Genomic DNA, 8,876 nt, shown 5'->3' on the forward strand with positions numbered 1-8,876 from the left:
AGGCAGCATTATGAGGGCAACCCTATTGTAGGTCAATGCCTCTTGCGTGTTAGGTAACTAGGCACTTCAATGGCATGTAAACTAGAGATCTCCTCCTCATCATCATCCTCCTCCAGCTTTAGATGTTAAGGCAAGTGCAAATAGTGGAGTGCTTCACAAGTAGAGAGATTTTTCTCTAATATCATTGTTCAGTATTGGAGCCCATGAGAGGAGAGCAGCAAGATGAAAGCACCAAAACTTTGTGAAGATTGGGTGCAAATTGGAAGATTTTGTGAAAATACCCGAAGTTTGTTCCAAATTGTGCTTGGGAAGGGGTATATGTGTGAATAGGGGCTTTAGTATGTAATTAGGAGTTTTCAAAAAATTAAGAGAATCAAATAAACATTTTTTTAAAAATAATCATTGAGTAAAAGCGATCTATTAGCCGACAAGGCAGTAGATTACACGTCAACATGGATAGGTCGGCTAATCTCCAAAAATGTCTCAAAAGCACGAGACATATACCCCTTCCTCCCCTCTATCCATGTAAAGTATCTACACTTTTAAGCCAATTTTAGCCTCAAGCTTAGCAACCAAATGTTTAAAGCACATGAATACATCAAATTTTGCCTTCAACCCATACACCCAAGTATATTGTGAGCAAGAGGGATGCGCCACTCAACCTCTCTACCCATAGGGCATAGTCCCATTCGTCCCCTAAAACGGCATGAATCGGGTTCTAATTTGGCAATATCTATAGTCGAACGATGGTATAACCTTGTGAGAAGCCTCCCAGTTCTCTGGGACCACCCTGCCGTAGGACAGACCCATCGGGGTTTTGCCCACCCGCTTCCCTTGATAGCTTTTGTTTTCCAATTAGGTCCTATCACATTTATGTGCGACATTTAAAACCAACTTCTTTAATTAATGTTTTAAGGAATATGATTTTTTCGCGTAATTTATAGCACAGACACGAATACAGAGTAAGCCGTTTTTTAACAAACAAATTCAAACAACTTCCTTAACTTATCTCATGTTAATCTTTGTCTCCTCCCCATACAGAAGAATTATACATCCCATTCTGCCTCGACCTTCGGCCCGTGAATCGAGCAGTACCCTCTCTGTTTGAAATGTGGTGTGACCTTGGAGATGATCCACCCACTAAAAATATCCTTCCTTAATTAATCCAATCAAGAGTCAAGCACAATCAAGTCAATCAGCCTAATTTCATCTTCCAAGAAAAACATTCCTTTATTTTCCCATGACAACTTGTCATTACAGACCCCTACCATGAATTTTCCAACAATCACAACCACTTGAAATAATCATCCAAATCACATCCCACAATCAGTTTAATGCAAAAGCATTTTCGGATGTTATTCGATCAATCAACAAAAACAATGGTGTCCTTTTCTAAACATTGCAGGGATAGTCGAGATAACTCTCCATCGCATATTCGCTCTCCCCCTTGGGATCAAGAGCGGTTCCATATAAAACTTATTTAACACACCCTTCTTTCGGCTAAGGCATTTATTAGGGGTTTTAACACTGTACAAGACATAAGTTCCATAGGTCACTTACCTTGGTAGATAATCCAACCCTGAATAGGATTGATAACATCGTAGCTATCGGGCGGATCTCAAGGCATATCAGTTTTATCCCTTATGATCGTCGTTTGTGTTAACTAGACACAACATCAAAACTCCCAAACTATCCAACATAAGCTGTTAACGAGAGCTTGGGCAACGGTCTAGAGTTTCGATAACGATTCTTATCTAGACAGAGTTGTTTGCCATGCAATCCTTCAGGCATGCAAGTTGCAACATATACCTTCAAAGCGAGGAAAACACACCTACTATTGTGAGGACATGCTTGAAGCCTTGAATGTTGTTTATGAATTCATCGCATGGTATCTAAATACAATCGACTTCTTTTGACATGCGCATTTGGAAAATTCAATCCTTTGATCACTTGCGATGCAATTTATCCTTTTTAATGTCCTATTCATGTATGGCACAACATGGGTCTAATGCATCTCATGCAGGAATCAAAGCAAGCATTTATCATTTGGAAATACGTTACTTACAACCGGTATTGCATGCGGATTAGCAGTGATGTCCTTGTGGGAGGCTTCATTGCTCATTGTGAGGTTTCCATCCACGCACATCATTTTTAGCTTAGGGGAAATCCCTAATCTTTGCAAGTTGCGCAAGATTTCCACACCTTGTGCTCAAGTAGTGGGGCCGTTTGGGAGTGGTGGATAATCTCACGAGATAGGTATAGGTTCACAGCCACGGGGGTCTTGGTGATTTCACTTACTCTCGCTTTGAGCTATGCCAGTATAAGTTCATCTATGATCCATGCTTTGGTTCTCTTCAAAAATTTTGATTGCTTTAATACTTTGACTTTATCTTGCATTCTTAGTAGAAAAGGAAAGAGATAGTATTAAGGACCCTCTAGACATTAGTTTGGTCTGCAAGTTGATAGAGAGAGCTCATGAGGCTTGGCTAGATTGATGATGTTTATATACATGTATTTGTGTGTGTGTCCTTATAGATGACTCAAAAGCCTATAGGACAAAGATACAGCCATCAAGATGCTAGAAACAACCCACCTAAGTGTGCCAAAAGAAGAAACCCACTTAGGGTGCCATTGGCACAAAAAGGAAACCAAATACTAAAGCTAGTAAAGTTACTAAATGCATCATGATCCAAAAGTAACTCAATACTTAGGATTTTCAAACTTCTCTATTATAGATTTTCACATTGATAAATGGCACATTTACCCTCCTTCCTAATTGCCTTCATCTTTGGTGGTGCTTTGAGCTATGTTTGTGTTAGTTCATATGCAATATGTATTTTTGTTCCCTTCAAATATTTTCATTGCTTTAAAACTTTAACTCTGCCTTGCATGCTTCCAAACTAAAGTTCTTTCCTTGATTCACAACTTCCATGATATCATCCATTTGAACCCTTTTTCTTCCAGAATAATTGGCCATAGTTTAGTCTCTAGCTTATATGTCTTACAGCATCTCCGATGGTCTTTGTCATTGAGTTCCTCTTGTGTTTCTTCATGCCATCCATTAGGAATGCATCATAAACATGCATGAAAGACAATATTCTCTTAAATGTAGCTTTATTAAGTGAGTACTAAAAAATGGTGTCTATCATCATATCTTGTTAATTTGCCTCTTCCTTGTTTAGATTTCCTTCTCTACTTCCTCTTGCACTTTGATTTCCATTTCCTTGACATCATCTTCAATCTTCTTATTAGTTGTAGCCATCTTTGTCTCTAGCTTTTGCGCTAAATATTGGTAGGATTAATTACCAGGTTTAACATCGTTTTAGGGGGATGGAGCTGATATTTTACCTTATGGGTAGGGGGATCGAGTTACACTCTCCCCCTTCTCTCACCCTCTTTGAACCAAGTGCGGTGTTAGCCTCACTCCTGCCTTTGATTGATTACAAAGTGGTCTTTCTTAGGTGGGTGTTAGATTGTTGTTAGGGGTGACTTGTCCACGCTTCCCCTCTAAAGTAGAACTGAGATTCCCATGTTAAAGGTTTCCCATGGGGAGATGGGATGGTGATGTGCATGGATATGAATTTTAGTCAACTACTAAGAGGACTCCTCCACGTTTGTTGGAGGAGGAACCTCACATGAATGTAGTGGTAGAGCATATAAGGGATGACACTAAACTGTACAAAACATGCTTCCAAGAGCTTCAATAGCAAATTATGTGTAATGATGTAGAGGTAAAAAAGGTGGAAGCTACTCTAGGAGTAAGGCAAAAAATGTTGTCATGCCTTGGGGTCAATAATAATATAAAACACCTTGAAAACTACTTGAGTTTGAAAAAGTACACTCAATGCACTTTGTCTTAATTTGACCTCGACATTGCTACTACATGTAACCCTTAATAAAGCTCTCTAGCTGACAACTTTGGTAGAGATTCTCAACGTGTTTGGTTGTTCTAGTTCTTTTTTATACATTTGGTGCTCTTTAGCACATCAGGTAAAACGTTGGTGCTTGTTGGTACTCTATAATACTATGGTGATTTTTGAATAATTGGTTTTTTTTTTTGCTTTTTGGTATTGTCTTTGAATATTTTTACCGCTAAGGTGCTTTCTGAAACCATATGTATGTATTTCTGGTATCTTTTCATAGTTTTATTCTCTTTTCTATATAGAGCTCTTTGGTACATTTAGTGCACTTAATAGTTTTAGTACATTCGATGCTTTTTGACTTTTTGGTACATTTGCTGCTTGTTAGTACTCTCTTTGGATGTTTTTTGAGCTAAAGTGATTTTTTCTATTATCTCTGGCTCTTTTTGGTATATTTTGATAGTTTATGTCCTCTTTGGTACATTTCGAGCGCTCTGGTATTTGAAACATTTGGTAGGCTTTGGTATATTCAATACTTTGATGCATTTTGGTATTGCATCTAGCTATTTTTGCTACTGCCTCTTGCTATCATTGGCATTTGGTAGTTGTGGTCCTCTTTGGTATATGTGGTGCTCTCTAGTACATTTGTTGCTATAGCCACTTTCGCATTTTTTGGTAGTGGTTGGCACTTTTTATTTCTACCTTTTGGCAATGCCTGCACTGCTTGGAATTGTGTAGGTGTGAGTAGATAGATTGGTAGTTTTCGTAGTTTTGGTACTACATGGTAGCTCATTTGGTACTACCTGAATGATATTTGGGAGTTTTTGTACTGTTGGTAGCTACTTTGGTTCTACGTTGAACGATGTCTTCATGATATTTGGTAGTCGCCTTCTCTAATGTTTTGTTTTTGTAAGTTTAATCCTCTTTATTTTTTCACTTAACAACCAAAATATATGACAAGTTAGAGATTGCTTGCAAGAAAGAACATGTCCACATCCAACTTTCAACCTTGTCTTTGATGTTTATAGTCTTGTCCAGTGATTGTAGTGGTGTTTTGGCATATCTCTTATGCTTTTTCTAAAATTATATTACTCTAGCTTGATGTCATAGTGGCACTTCACATTGCCAACTTTGATACTACAAAGTACCAAATTTGGTAGTATAGTGCAAAAATGATAGTATCATATTTGGTATTGTGGTGTGACATGGATATTGCATAGGTTCCAAGTGGTAGAATTGGTGTTTTGAAGTAGCTTATATTGTGCTTCTCTACAGTTTTTATAAATAGGTTCCAAGTGGTAGAATTGGTGTTTTGAAGTAGCTTATGTTATGCTTCTCTAAAGTTTTCATAAATAGGTGTTTTAACAATCCAACATTACACAGTATCAATTTTGGTGCTATTAAGTACCAAGTTCTACTCTAACAATTTGGTGCACCAGACACATCTTTATTTTTGGACAATCTTAAAATGTATAGTACCAAATTTAGTAATTTAGGTACCAAAATATGGGAGCGAAAGGTTTCAAGTACTATAAGTACCAAAATTCAAAATGTAAGTACTGTAAGTTCCCATTTTGGTATTGTAATTGTCACTTTTTATATTCTAATTTTCAATTTTAGGATGTTGTTCCATGATTAGAAAAAGTACAAATTTATCCACTTTCCTTATTGGCAGAGGTGGGCAAGGATTACATGGCTTCATCCTCTTCGGCTCCATCATCATATGGTATACTATGGTATATGTTATCATACACCTCAAAGGTTAACCTATACTAGTTTTGGAGTCTAGATGTCGGCTCCATTAAGGACCATGTGGCTCTCTAAGAGTAGATCATGATTGGAGGTATGTTTGAGAAGACTATATGTATCACATCTTCCCTCCACTTGGTCATAGTAGAAGCTTTCAACCACAAGTCCACATCTAACAATTCTATTATGCCACTGATTCTTTTGTGCTCTCTCTATCTAGTACATGGCTTTGGTGCATCTCAAAATGTAGAAGTCCTGGGTGGCCTCAGTTGTCTTCACTGCAAAGTTATCCTCATTAGACAACATTTCACACAACATCTAAGGATTTCCCTCATACATTAGTAGGTTAACATCTTGACTCATTGCTACAATATTCATACTATTTTCATTCTCCATGTCCCCTTCCCCTTCCTCACTGTCTGCATTTTCTGACTCTGGCAACATTACAATAGATACATATTTCCATTCTTTTATGTATTGCCTAATCTTGCATCTCCTCCATTGCTTACTTACACATGGATCACAAAAGCATGAGAGTGTCTGAAGATGGGCAGCACATGGATTTTCTATTGAATATCCATCAACACAATGGATTGTATGAGAGCCCTAAACCTTCTTACAATCCCATTATAGGCCCCTTGCACATCATCCTGTGAAACAAGCCAAAAAACTATGTATATTGCACCTATGTCATTGTCCTTTGTGCACAAATATTGCATTCAAAAAATTAACTACATCAATCACACACTTCATAGGCATTACATTCGATTTCAACTCCTCATGTGTGTAAGTGTTCTCTTGATGATAGCCCCAGCACCATCATGCTCTCATTTTCCATGTCACAATGCAAAGGTGTTATACATCATGTGCAAGCCTAAGTATCTTGCACAAAATTGAAATGGTATATGTGCCTTGAATTGCAATGCAGCACCATCTAACCACACCCAATGATATCACAAGTAATGACCTTGTTATTTCAACCACTTGTTATGAAGCAAAAAGCAATGTTGTATGAACAAGGTATCATGCAACTTATCATCAAATATATAAAAATGTAGTGTCTTTTCAACAACACCTCTATCAATTTTCTCTCACGTGTGATGTGCACAAAGAATTTTTACTTGGGTTGACCACCAATGCATGGATTGAATCTCATTTTGCATGTTAAATGAGTAATCATCCATGAAATCAATGATCGATACAACAATATTGTTAGAAAACTTAAGCATGCAATCTTTGGACTATTGTGCCTACCACAGAAGGATGAACCTGTGCTTGATGAAACTTTTAAGGTGATCTGAAAATAGGTCACAAAAAGCAGCACTTGTCATTCTTCATAGAACAAAGTCCTTTCTCTTCTTCTCACTTCTAATGACACCGAATCGTCCAATACCAACATCCATGAAAACCTTAACAAACACCTCTATACTATCCACCGAAATCTCATCTAGGAAAAATGTCAAGTTTGTTACACCAAAAAGGGAACAATCTCCAAACGAGCATCTCTTTGCATGGTGTCAAGAGGCTTCATGCACAATATGGATTCCCACAAACTAGTGATGTACTAACACACTACTTGGCTTGCAAAACACTACCATGCATCACTGTTTCTACAACAAATAGAGCATGTGCAAAAATGAGCTTTCCCATGATACTCAAACTTATTTTGTTGCATCTAATTGAAAGCCTCTTTGAAATACAGCATTATGATACAAACAACAACAAGCATCAACTTCTAAACAAAGAGCGGCTTTAATGTCTCAAAGCATCTAAGAAATAACTACACTATAAGATGAGCTTGCTTGAATCTCTAGTATGATTTAACCTATGATATAAAAACAATCTAGGTTAGAATATTCTAATTCTATATATAAGATAATCTTATATTTCAAAACCTATTGTATAGATTTGGGCACAATACATGGCATTGTTGGTACTGTATAAACTTCTACTAGGCTATATAGCACCAAATTAGGTGAATTAGTGCAAGATTTGGTATTATACATGGTATTAAGGAGACTTCAAATACTATATATACCTTCAGGTACCTTACCATAGCAACATTACTATGGGTGCATTTTGGTTCTATTCATAAAGAACCAAATTTGACACAATTGCTATTGTACATGCCAAGAAAGTACCAAACCTAGTAACTTCTGAATAGTGCCCACACCTTTGTAAGTACCAAATTGTGCATTGTACCCAATTTGGTACGTTTGGTATTGTAGGTGCATGTCATCTAAGAAAGTACCAAAGTTAGTACAATACTAATAGTACAGAGGCCTCTATCAAGCTTCCAATTTGATACTTTTGGTATTGTAAGTGCTTGCTTTCCAAGAAACTATCAAATTTGGTGCAACACAAAGAGTACCTAGGTCTCTATAAAGTTTCCAATTTGGTACTTTTGGTATTGTAAGTGCATGTCATCCAGGAAAGTACCAAATTGGGTACAATACAACAAGTACACATATCTCTATAAAGTCTCAAATTTGGTACTTTTGGTACTTCTTGTTAACCATGGTCATGGCCTCACACTTTATGGATCTTGTATTATGACCTTAGCATAGTTTGACCTTAGTTATGTTAGTCGTATGTATGAGGCAGCCCCTATTTGCCTCATGAAGTATAGTTTTGAGGCAGTTGTAAAGTGTGACCTAATGAGGCATTTTGTGTGTCATTTTCGTTTATCTGATCATTCTCGATGTCCACACTTGATGCATGATGGATTCACATGATTATAGAGAGGATCTGGTAGTTGGCGTCATCATCAATGGTGTTCTTGGGCAACATGTTCTTTGTGATTTACTTCTCATTTTTTGATCATTAGTGTGCTGAAGTCAGTGTTCCTAAGCCTCTATATGATTCGTTCTAAGTTTATATGAGTTCTTGATATGAGATTGGGTATTTTCCCCCATGAAGCATTTTCTATCCTATTATGTATTCTGCATAGATAGGGCAATAACACTTTGGCGATCCTGCCATTGCGTCCTTGTTTCTCTGTGTTAAAACACAATTCAAATTCGAATTTGATGTTGTATGGAGCAGAATTCTTGCATGAAGTGGTTTCCTGCATGAAGCAGTCTTTCTAGATGAAGCGGCATCTTTGTATGAAGCAGTTATGTAGTATTAAAACCAGGTTGATAAATCCCTTCTTCTGGTATTCTCTATTTTGGATATTAAAGCATAATCAAAATAATCTTCTTTGATGAACAAAAATCTAAACTCTTGTTGATTCTTGAAGCAGTGGTCGACTACTTGAAGCAGCAT

General features: G+C 37.2%; 1 pseudogene; it reads right to left on the reverse strand.

Annotated features, from left to right (window-relative positions):
* Nucleotides 1-6,580: 6,580 nt before the first annotated feature.
* On the reverse strand, nt 6,581-7,314 carry LOC148027971 (uncharacterized; annotated as a pseudogene).
* Between the last annotated feature and the right edge of the window lie 1,562 nt (nt 7,315-8,876).

Source organism: Lygodium microphyllum, chromosome 12 (genome assembly GCF_053477565.2).
Source record: "Lygodium microphyllum isolate KBCC chromosome 12, Lygodium_microphyllum_v1.1.10, whole genome shotgun sequence".
NCBI lineage: Eukaryota > Viridiplantae > Streptophyta > Polypodiopsida > Schizaeales > Lygodiaceae > Lygodium > Lygodium microphyllum.